We start from the raw sequence: 11,118 nt of genomic DNA, 5'->3' as shown, positions 1-11,118 counted from the left end.
TCGGTGCCCAGAATTGGACACAATGCTCCAGCTGAGGCATAACCAGTGATGTATGAAGGTTCAGCTTAAATTCTTTGCTTTTATTCTCTATGTCTCTATTGAAAAAGCCCAGGATCGGGTTTGCTTGTTTCACCGCTTTCTCAACCTTCCCTGCCACCTTCAAAATGTGTGTCTGTGAAACTCCAGGTCTCTCTATTCCTGCACCCCATCATAAAATTGTACCATTTATATGATGTTTATATTAACTCACCTCGTTCATCCTAGGCCCATGATCCCGTCTGCTTTTTCTGAGCCCGATCAATCTGTCCTGCCACCTGTAAAAATTTGTGCACCAAAACCGCCAGGTCTCTCTGTTATTCAGGGACATTTTACTTCACTTTATTCCTAATCCCAATGGAAGGTGATCCACCTTTCCCAAATTATTCAGGGAAATTTTGTTGATCTGTAACGGGAATGACAATAAATTCCGATCCAACAATGCCAGAGCCGTCAGACCAAAATACAACGCGGCGGGCAAAATGGCCAATCGATCTGGGAGGGTGCGTCACCCTGGGCAGGCAGCGGAGAGGGAGGGCCAGGTGGGCCGGCGGTGGCGACGTTGGTGGCCATCTATGCGCATTGATGTCACTTCCGGTGGGACGCATTGAGCCCATCGGCCCTCCCACATCCTTTCTCCCTCCCCTCATTTTAAACCTCAATTTTACGAAACTCTTTTAAAACTTCTTTTACAAATCTTTTTCAACTTTTTTAACGTCTTTTTATACCTATTTGAACTCATTAAGTCCAATTTTAAACCTTTTAACGCTCATTTTCAACTCCGTTTACACTCCTTTTAACCTCCGTTTTCATTATTGCAAATCTCCTTCAAGCCCCTTTTCACCCCTCTTTTTCGACCCGTTTTAACCCCTTTTAAAACTCTCATTTAAATCCATTGTAACTGCAGTTAACCCCTTCAAGTCCCCTTTTATAGATATTTTAAATACCTTTTTTGAATCCTTATATAAAATCCCTCTTTATATCTTTTATAACCTCACTTTTAAGCCTCTAAGTAAACCACCCTTTTATACCCATTTAACTCGCCTGTTTCAATCCCCTTTCTAAACACCTTTTACACCCATTTTATCTCCCTTTGAAAACCCTTAAAGACCCCTTTTTAAACACATTTGAAACCAGTTTCAGGCCATTTTAGCTCACTTTTAAACCTCCATTTTAAAATTATCCCTTAAATACCAACTTTCAGTCAGAGGGCGGTGATATGTAACAATTCTTACATCACAAGAATCAGCTCCAATTACCAAACTGTGATTTGCTGGAAAAAAAGGAACAATCGCTTGATTGGTGACAATGAGTTCATAAAGGCGAAACTTGCAGCCTCCACGAGTAAACGGAGAATCTGCAGGATCAAGGGAAGGTTAGTGTCGTTTCCGAACCTGTGTACGGTGTCTTTCTTCAGTCTTCCTCATCGACAGCTACAGGGGAGGTGCCTGAGGAATGGAGGGTAGCAAATGTTGTGCCTTTGTTTAAGAAGGGCGGCAGGGAAAAGCATGGGAACGACAGACCGGTGAGCCTGACATCTGGAGTGGGTAAGTTGTTAGAGGGTATTCTGAGAAACAGGATCTACAGGCATTTGGAGAGGCAGGGACTGATTCGGAACAGTGAGTGGAAGGTCATGTCTCACGAATTTGATTGAGTTTTTTGAAGGGTTAACCAGGAAGATAGATGAGGGCTGTGCAGTAGACGTGGTCTACTTGGACTTTAGCAAAGCCTTTGACAAGGTACCGCATGGTAGGTTTTACATAAGGTTAAATCTCACGGGATCCAAGGTGAGGTAGAAAATTGGATACAAAATTGGATTGACGACAGAAGACACAGGGTGGTTGTAGAGGGTTGTTTTTCAAACTGGAGGCCTGTGACCAGCGGTGTGCCTCAGGGATCGGTGCTGGGTCCGCTGTTATTTGTTATTTATATTAATGATTTGGATGAGAATTTAGTAGGCATGGTTAGTAAGTTTGCAGATGACACCAAGATTGGTGGCATTGTGGACAGTTAAGAAGGTTATCTAGGATTGCAACGGGATCTTGATAAATTGGGCCAGTGGGCCGATGAATGGCAGATGGAGTTTAATTTAGATAAATGTGAGGTGATGCATTTTGGTAGATCGAATCGGGCCAGGACCTACTCCGTTAATGGTAGGGCGTTGGGGAGAGTTATTGAACAATGAGATCTAGTAGTACAGGTTCATAGCTCCTTGCAAGTGGAGTCACAGGTGGATAGTGTGGTGAAGAAGGCATTCAGCATGCTTGGTTTCATTGGTCAGAACATTGAATAAAGGAGTTGGGATTTCATGTTGAAGTTTTACAAGACATTAGTGAGGCCATACTTGGAATACTGTGTACAGTTCTGGTCACCCTATTATAGAAATAATATTTTTAAACCACAAAGAGTGCAAAAAAGATATACTAGGATGCTACCGGGACTTGATGGTTTGACATATATGTGGAGATGCCGGTGATGGACTGGGGTGGACAAATGTAAGGAATCTTACAACACCAGGTTATAGTCCAACAAATTTATTTTAAAATCACAAGCTTTCGGAGATTATCTCCTTCGTCAGATGAATGGATGAAAAGGTTCTCAAATCGCATATCTTATACTATGTTGGGACAGCATCACACCAATCAAAAGGTGTCGTTGTTATTCAAACAGGCCAGGGATGGAGGGAGATGAATCAGAGTGTTACCCCATCCTAGGCAGCTCAGACAGCGGTGAGACCCTCGACCCTTCTTCCTCTCTATGGATATTCACCATAATACGCAGTGTGTTCACTCACTTCCTCTATATGGGACACTTTAATTTTTGAAGGCCCGGGGGACCATGATCGTGACCTCTGGCGATGCTGACCCGCCGAGTTTACCCCGTCTATCCTCCCCATCGATACTCAGCACCTCAGGTAACGAAAGCGCTCTCAGGTGTTTTGCTGAATGTCCAAACATCAGGTGGGGATTTTAAGAAATGAAATTTTAAGGTTGAAATGTTGCGACTAATGATGTGTCTATTTTACTGAACTTACTGACCAGGAAGTGGTAAAGAAAAGGTTCCAACTAACATTGTTCCCTGTTGAACGCGTTGAGGATTTGTCGCACCGTTTAGGCTCGTTTTTTTTTACCAGAAAACGCATCTCCTTTATCTAAAAATAAAAGATCTTTAGATGAAAAACACAATCTCAGAGTAGAAAGCCTCTTTCCCCAGAGGGTGAAACTCGGGTATAAATCTCAGATAACAAGGATCAGATGGAAAAACAACCTCAGAGCAGAAAGCCTCTTTCCCCAGAGGGTGAAACTCGGGTATAAATCTCAGATAACAAGGATCAGACGGAAAAACAACCTCAGAGCAGAAAGCCTCTTTCCCCAGAGGGTGACACTCGGGTATAAATCACATACAACAAGGATCAGATCAAATGATCAAACATTGATTTCTTCTGAAAAAAAACAGGAATTGGCTGCATTGAACTTCCAAAGGCAGAAAGTGCCGACTCTACACGGAAGCTGAGACGGAATATCCGGCGGGATCAAGGTAAGGTCAATGTACCTTCTAATCCTGTGTCCTGTGTCTCCTTACTCTTGCTGTTTAAAGCCGACTTCTCCCGGTGAGATTATGTTCCACGGGCCACTGTGAGCATCATGTTCCTCGCTGCAATAACTATTTTCTAACTGTGCGCTCGGACAGTGACGGGGGGCGGTCTATTTAACACCGGGGACTCCCAGCTCAGCCCGCTCCTGTTCCACACCATCGTACTCATTTTAAGAGGGGTCCAGGGAGAGGAACCGGGAACACGCACTCCAGAGTGTTCATCCAACCTCTGCAGCTCAAGCAGACCGCAGCGGGATTTGAGAAGTAGTTTTGCACAATGTGAGAGAGTACACTTTGGATTTAAGAGTTACAGATGGGAGTACAGAGTGAATAGGGAATTATGCGAGATGGTCACAACAGAAATGATTAAAAGTTAGATTCAAGTTGTAGATGCAGGTCTTTCCATCTTTAGAGCAGAGAAGGTCAAGAGGAGATTTAATAGAGGATGTCAAAACAATGAAGTGTTTCGAGAGAGTAAATAAGGAGAAACTGTTTTCGTTGGCAGGAGGGTCGTTCACCAGAGGACACAGATTTAACATAATTGGCAAAATATCCAGTGGCGGTTTGAGGTGTTTTTTTACGCATCGACTTGTTATGATCTGGAATGCACGACTTGAAACGGTGCTGGAAGCAGATTTAATATTACAATTAAAAGTGGAATTGGATATAAACATGAAAAGGAAGAAATTGCATATTTGTGGGGAGAGACGACGGAAGTGGGACTTATTCGATAGTCCTTACAAAGAGCCAGCACAGGCACGATGGACCGAATGGCCTCCTTCTGCGTTGTAAGGTTCCACGATTCTCAATTCTGAATAAAATACTCAAAGCCCGGATGAGATATTGGGAGTTGCAGAATACAGTAGAATGAAATACCGCTCCAATGTTTAAGTTTCCCAGTTAGAACTCAGTGTGTTCAGCTTTGGATTCCTGCCCCAGGAAGAAAAAAAAGGCTCAGGAAGGATTCCAGTGTTAATTGAGACATGTGAGACGTGAGATGAAGGGACTGAGCTGCAATGAACTACAGAATTAACTTTAGTTTTAATTCTTGGGTTAAATTGTTGGCTCATTTAATATTCTGCCTGCTTGTACTGATTTGCCCAGGGCGAACATTCTTTCTCTGTTATACCCTATCAATTCCTTTCTTTGTGTTCAACGCGGGCAAGGAACGAATCTTCACTCCATTCGAGCAAAACAGAACAAGGGGACGGAACATTCAAATAGCAATGCGTCAGGTGAAAAGCCGATGCATGAAATTGTTTCTGTCTAATGCAGGGCAATGGGAGAGCGCGGGGGAATGGGATTTGTTTAGATTTTCCTCGCAAACAGCCGGTACAAACACGGTGGCACGATGGTTTCCTTCTGTGCTATGCACATCCATGGAAGCAAAGGATGAATTTACATCATGGGCGCTTCAGCAACAGGTCGGCACCGGCAGGGGCGCTATTGTCCACTGGCCGCCTGCGATTTTCTTCTTGAAATTTGTGAGTGGCAAATCTCGGGCCCAGAGAGCGCAATTTCGCGACATGTGCTATGGGCCAGCGCCTGGAAAACCTCCACAACCTGATAGAGTTTATTGATGAGGTAACGAGAGGGTCGATGAGGGCAATGCAGTTGATGTGGTGTATATGGACTTTCAAAAGGCGTTTGATAAAGTGCCACACGGCAGGCTTATCATCAAGATTGCGGCCCATGGAATAAAAGGGACAGGAAACAGTGAGTAGAGGTAAACGGTAGATTTTCGGACTGGAGGGAGATATAGAGTGGTGTCTCCCAGGGATCGTTCCGAGGTCCACTGTTTTTCATGATATATATTAATGACTTGAAATTCAAAATTTGCAGATGACATAAAACTTGAAAGGGCAGTGAACAGTGAGGAGGATAGTGATAGACTTCAAGAGGATATAGACAGGCTGGTGGCATGGGTGGACACGTGGCAGATGAAATTTCGCGCAGAATAATGCGAATTGATAAATTTAGGCAGGATGAAGGAGGAGAGGCAATATAAACGAGAGTGCACAATTATAAATGGGTAAAGGAACAGAGAGATCTGGGGGCATATGTTCACAAATCAATGAAGTTGGCAGGGCAGGTTGAGAACGCAGTTAAAAAAGCATTGGGGATCCTGGGCTTTATAAATAGAGGCAGAGAATACAAAAGTATGGAAGCCATGATGAACCTTGATAAAACATTGGCTTGGCCACAACTGGAGTATTGTCTCACTTTAGGGAAGATGTGAAGGCCTTAGAAAGGGTGCAGAACAGATTTACTGGAATGATTCTAGAGATGAGGGACTTTAGTTACAGGGATAGACTGGAGAAGCTGGGGTTGTTCTCCTTGGAACAGATACGGTTGCGAGGAGAATTGATACAGGTATTCAAAATAATGAAGGGTCCAGACAGAGTAGACAGAGAGAAACTGTTCCCATTGGCGGAAGAGTCAAGAACCAGAGGTCATTGATTTAAGGTGATTGGCAAAAGAACCAAAGATGACATGAGGAAAAACTTTTTCAGACAGCAACTGGTTGGGATCCGGAAGGCTCTGCTCGAGGAGGTGGTGGAGGCAGATTCAATCGTGGCCTTCAAAAGGGAACTGCATAAATACTTGAAAGAAAAAAAAATGAGGGAGTAGGATCTGCTGGATTGCTCTTTCATTGAGCCAGCGTGGACTCGATTGGCCAAATGGCCTCCTTCCGTGCTGAAACCTTTCTATGATTCCATGAGTCGAAGTTTTAAATTGCTGCCATGGATAATGAAATGGGAGAGTCGGCTATGTGCACGAGATGATATTATGAATTTGTTCCGTGTTAATTTTATTCCATTGTTTCACCTGTACACTTGTGGTTATTAATGATGATAAATTTACATTTTCAGGTAGCTATCACTTCCTGTTCTAATATAAGTCCAACATGCGTTGGACTTACAATCCTCACGCCCCTTTTCAAATCCGACATGGCCTTGCCCCCACCCTATCTTAATATCTCTTCACCAATCGCGTCACCAAGGGTGCTTCTCGCCCATTTGGCGGCTTGTCAGAAACTCGGGGGGAGATGTTCCTGTTTTCTGCCCAATGATTTGAACACCCCGAAAATGTTCGAATGTTCGTTCGTGATTTTCCAAGAAAGCAATCGGTTCCTGCGATACCCGGCTGGCGGCGTGGGATCTCGGATTAAACGACCTAAGTTGTGCACAAGTCCAATTCTAAGTTCATTATATTGTGATATTATATATAGAATTCACAGTTTGCAGACGGACCTTAAAACATCAGCTATAAATCTAGCAATCTGGAGGCCGGACGCAGTATTCAGCTAATTATTTACCAGGTTCTAGGGCCATTAATAAGTAAATTAGATCACACTCATATCGAACCAAGGACTACTCGTTTCAGTTTCAGTGTTACTGGGCCGAATGTTAACTGTACAAATTCTGCTGCACTTCTTCAGAATAAAAGTCCAGATCCTGAAGAGAAACTGATCAGAGGGACAGGAGTGAGTTCACTTGGACGGACGGGGAACAGAAGGCAGAAACAATGCGCTCTTTGGTTCTTACTCTGCTTATTGCCCTGTGTTCTAATTGTAAGTATCTGCATTCTTCATTCAAGCCGATTAAAAATCTCGATGTTTGTATCTAATGCTCTTGATTCTGTTGATTTTCTTCGTATCAAATGTCCTTGTTTTTCAAACGGTGAGGTATTGAAACCAACAATCCTCATTGTATTGGAAGGAAAACTCGCCGCACTGATGTAACTGGACAACCTTTTCGTGGACCGCACATCTGTGGAACACCTGGGAACAGATTTCCGTCTTCACCGCCAGGGCTTTAACAAACAAACATACCAATTAAGAGCAGGCTATTCGGCCCCTCGAGCCTGCTCTGCCATTTGATAAGATCTTGGATGAACTGATTGTCACCTCAACCCTACTTTCCCGTCTACCGACTGTAACCTTTGACTCCCTTGTAAATCAGGAATCTATCCAACTCAGCCTTAAAAATATTCAATGACTCCGCTTTCACCGCTCTCTGGGGAAGGGAGTTCTACAGACTCACGACCCTCTGAGAGAAAAGGTTTCTCCTCATCTCCAGCTTAAATGGGAGACCCCGAGTTCTAGTCTCGCCCACAAGGGGAAACATCCTCTCAGCATCTACCCGCCCCCCCCCCCCCCCCCCCGCCGAGTTCCCTCAGTATCTTATATGTTTCAATAAGATCACCTCTTATTCTTCTCAGCTCCTCGTGAACGGAAAACGGACCGAGAATCTGGCGGGCGAATCGAGGCAGGGAACAGAGCCCAGCTGATTGAGCTTCCCTTTATGTTAATGGAAGGAAAATCGGGAAGGTTCGATAACCAGCGCCTTATTCTCACTGCCAAAATTCGCTGTCTGCTCTCGCCCATGCAGAAAATCCGGAAATTTCCCCAATGACCACCATCATCTTTCCTTCTCCCAAATATCTCAAGGTTTATACGATCAAAGCTTCGCGTTTCCATCCCATTTATCTCACGTTCTTCCTTCCTCTTTGTAACTTGGACGGTGTCCCGCAGTTTGGGTCATATTCTAAATGTGTCTATAAAGTGTTGATGTAGATTGGTCAGATTCCTGCTTTGTTTTACAGACCAGGACATTCTTGCTGTCAGCGTCAGCGAAAAGAACGAGAAAAATGTCATCGATCTGGACATGGCGCCAAACTCTGCAGCTTATATATTCACCCAAAGTCCGGAATCAGATGAAATCGCAATAAACTACATCCAAAAAGAGATGGAGAATGGAACGTTTGATGAAGTTTGGAAGATTGCAGAGAGTAACATGAAATGCAAGGTACCGAGTGGACTGAAAAGAGAGCACATGTTAGCGGTTTATGCCTATACTCTAGAAAAACCGAAGGGAAACGTGTTCTACAAAATGTTCAATGAAGCCGTTAGGCGGTACGGAGCTACCGACTCAATCTACGCGAAGAATTTCAACTTTAAAAGTTTCCATTATCTTCTATCCACTGCCCTCCAAAAACTAAGAGTCGATTCCGGCAATAAATCACATCACACTTTCAGAGGGATTAAGAAGCAGGCTGAAGCTGAGGAAGGAGCAACGGTCCGATTTGGATACTTTGCTTCTTCCTCTCTTGAAAACAGGTTGCTCTTAGCTTCTTTGACAAGAACATAAACACGAACACGATGTTCGAAATATCTACAGGTTACGGTACCCCAATCCAAGAATGCTCGAGTGTTCCTGGTGAAACGGAGATTCTGATTCTACCTTACGAGATGTTTCGAGTCGGAATGATATCTCCAATGGAACATGGCACTAAGATTGAACTCACGGGGGACGGGTTGCAGGGAACCAATGTAAAGGTGGAAAAGGGCGAAGGTGGGAAGCTCGTGGTGGTGCGGAGTGCGGGGGCTATAATTTCAGCATTCGGCGGTTTCTGGATTCTGGCAGCTCTGGTTTCCATCTCGGTGTAAAATGTTAGTAAATTCCTGCAGCTCGCTGTAACTTGCCCTAATCTTCCATAACAAAGGGTAATATGGTTTGCTGATGAATTACAGTCGCCTCAGGCGCAAATCGAATCGATCGCAACCAATCACACTGGATCTATAGCTCGGAATCAACGCTTGTTCGGTTCCCTCCACCCTCATTGAAGACTCAGTCCACGATTCAGATATTTAATGGGAATTTCTGAAACTGCAGGTAAAACCGATCCGTCTCTCACTTCCCACCGCAATCCAACCTTGATGGTCCGTAGCCCCAATCTGAATCTGAATAAAACCTTCATGACCGGATAACCCATGAGGATAAAGCGTTATGCAATTATATTGAGGTTGAATCTTCTCCTCACGGAGTTCCACAATGTCGCACTTTCAGCACTGGTCACCGGACAGACACATGGAGAGAGAACGCTGGGCGATTTACCAACTGCTTATCTAAAGTCTGCTGCTGATAAGCTCATCTCTCTAGGAACACACCAGTTAGTTCAGACCACGGGTTCAATCTAGACCCACCCTTTAATGAATGGCCCAGCCATTCACTTGATAGAATCGTTGAGCGAGCAGATTAACACACTACAAACTTCACAATAAACGCGATAGTGAGATCATAGTATCACAGTAGGTACAGCACATGAGGAAGCCATTCGCCCCAACGTGCCTGTGCTGGCTCTTTGAAAGAGCTATCCAATTAGTCCCATTCCCCTGCCCTCTCCCCATAGTCCTGTATTTTTTTCCTACCTAGAATTTATCCAATTCCTTTTGAAAGTTACTATTGAATCTGCTTCCACCGCCCTTTCAGGCAGTGCATTCCACTTCATTAAAACTCACTGGATAAAACTATGTTTCCGCTTGCTTCCTCTGGCTCTGTTGCCAATCGCCCTAAATCCATGCCCTTTATTTACCGACCCTTCTGTCACTGGAAACAGCTTCTCCTTATTTACTCTGTCAAAACCGTTCATGATTTTGATAGACAAATTCAAAAAATTATTTGCATTTGGTGAAGTTCAGTGAAACTCGTTCTAATTTCAATACATGCGTTTTAATCGTGGTTCCCAGGTTGACTGTCGGGGGCAATATACAAGTCGTTCTGCATTGCATCTAACCTGTGTCGTTCTGTTCTGGGAGCGGCCCATGCTGATTCAGGGAGTAAAATGAAGACAAGCTGTAATCATTATGCAGAGGGAGCTCTAGCAGTATCTAACTAGTGCTGTACCGGACCTGAAAGCACTCGATGCCAATCCAATGTACAAGTTGGGACACGGTGTCCGGGGAATGTGGAGAGAATGCTGCACTCCATGTAACCAATGGTATTCGTGGGCTGGGAGTTCGTGATTCCGAACATGATTCTAAATACTGTCCATAATGAGCTCAATAATTATATTTCCTCACCTTTATCGGTACAACATAAAATGTTATTTTCGCCACTCTGTGATGTACTAGATCTGATATCCTATTAAAATTGTTTTTAAATTATTCAAATTGTTCATTGGTAAATTATTTGTGTTGTTGTGCACTGATGGATTCTGTGGGTGATTGTTGTACATTAACTTATCTGGAAATATTGTGCAAGTAATTTCAAAAATATGAACCGTAGAATGGTTACAGCAAAGAAGCTGGCCATTCGGCCCAGCACTCTGTGCCGGCTTTCTGCAAGAGCAATCCAGCGAGTCCCATTCCTTCGCCCTTTTCCTGTAGCCCTGCAATTATTTTTCTTTCAAGTTCTTATCCAGTACCCTTTTGAAGGCCGCGATTGAATCTGCCTCCACCACCCCCTCGGGCAACGAATTCCAGGTCCTAACCACTCGCTGTGTAAAAACGTTTTTCCTCATATCGTCTTTGGTTCTTTTGCCAATCACCTTAAATCTTTGGCCTCTGGTTCTTGACCCTTCCGCTAATGGGAACAGTTTCTCTCTATCTACTCTGTCTGGACCCCTCATTATTTTGCATACCTCTATCAAATCTCCTCTCCACCTTCTCTGCTCCAAGGAGAACAACCCAAGCTTCTCCTGTCT

The 11,118-nt window shown here is 44.0% G+C and overlaps 1 long non-coding RNA gene across 1 annotated transcript; it reads left to right on the top strand.

Annotated features, from left to right (window-relative positions):
• The first annotated feature begins 3,491 nt into the window (after window positions 1–3,491).
• LOC137318136 (uncharacterized) lies at window positions 3,492–8,320 on the top strand. Its single transcript, XR_010961808.1, has 3 exons — window positions 3,492–3,573; window positions 7,073–7,204; window positions 8,239–8,320. It is a non-coding gene; the product is annotated as an uncharacterized lncRNA (long non-coding RNA).
• Window positions 8,321–11,118: the final 2,798 nt, after the last annotated feature.

This window comes from Heptranchias perlo, unplaced genomic scaffold (assembly GCF_035084215.1).
Source record: "Heptranchias perlo isolate sHepPer1 unplaced genomic scaffold, sHepPer1.hap1 HAP1_SCAFFOLD_65, whole genome shotgun sequence".
In the NCBI taxonomy this organism is placed as follows: domain Eukaryota; kingdom Metazoa; phylum Chordata; class Chondrichthyes; order Hexanchiformes; family Hexanchidae; genus Heptranchias; species Heptranchias perlo.
The sequence above is the reverse complement of the archived record's forward strand: the minus strand, read 5'-3'. Positions and strand labels throughout refer to the sequence as shown.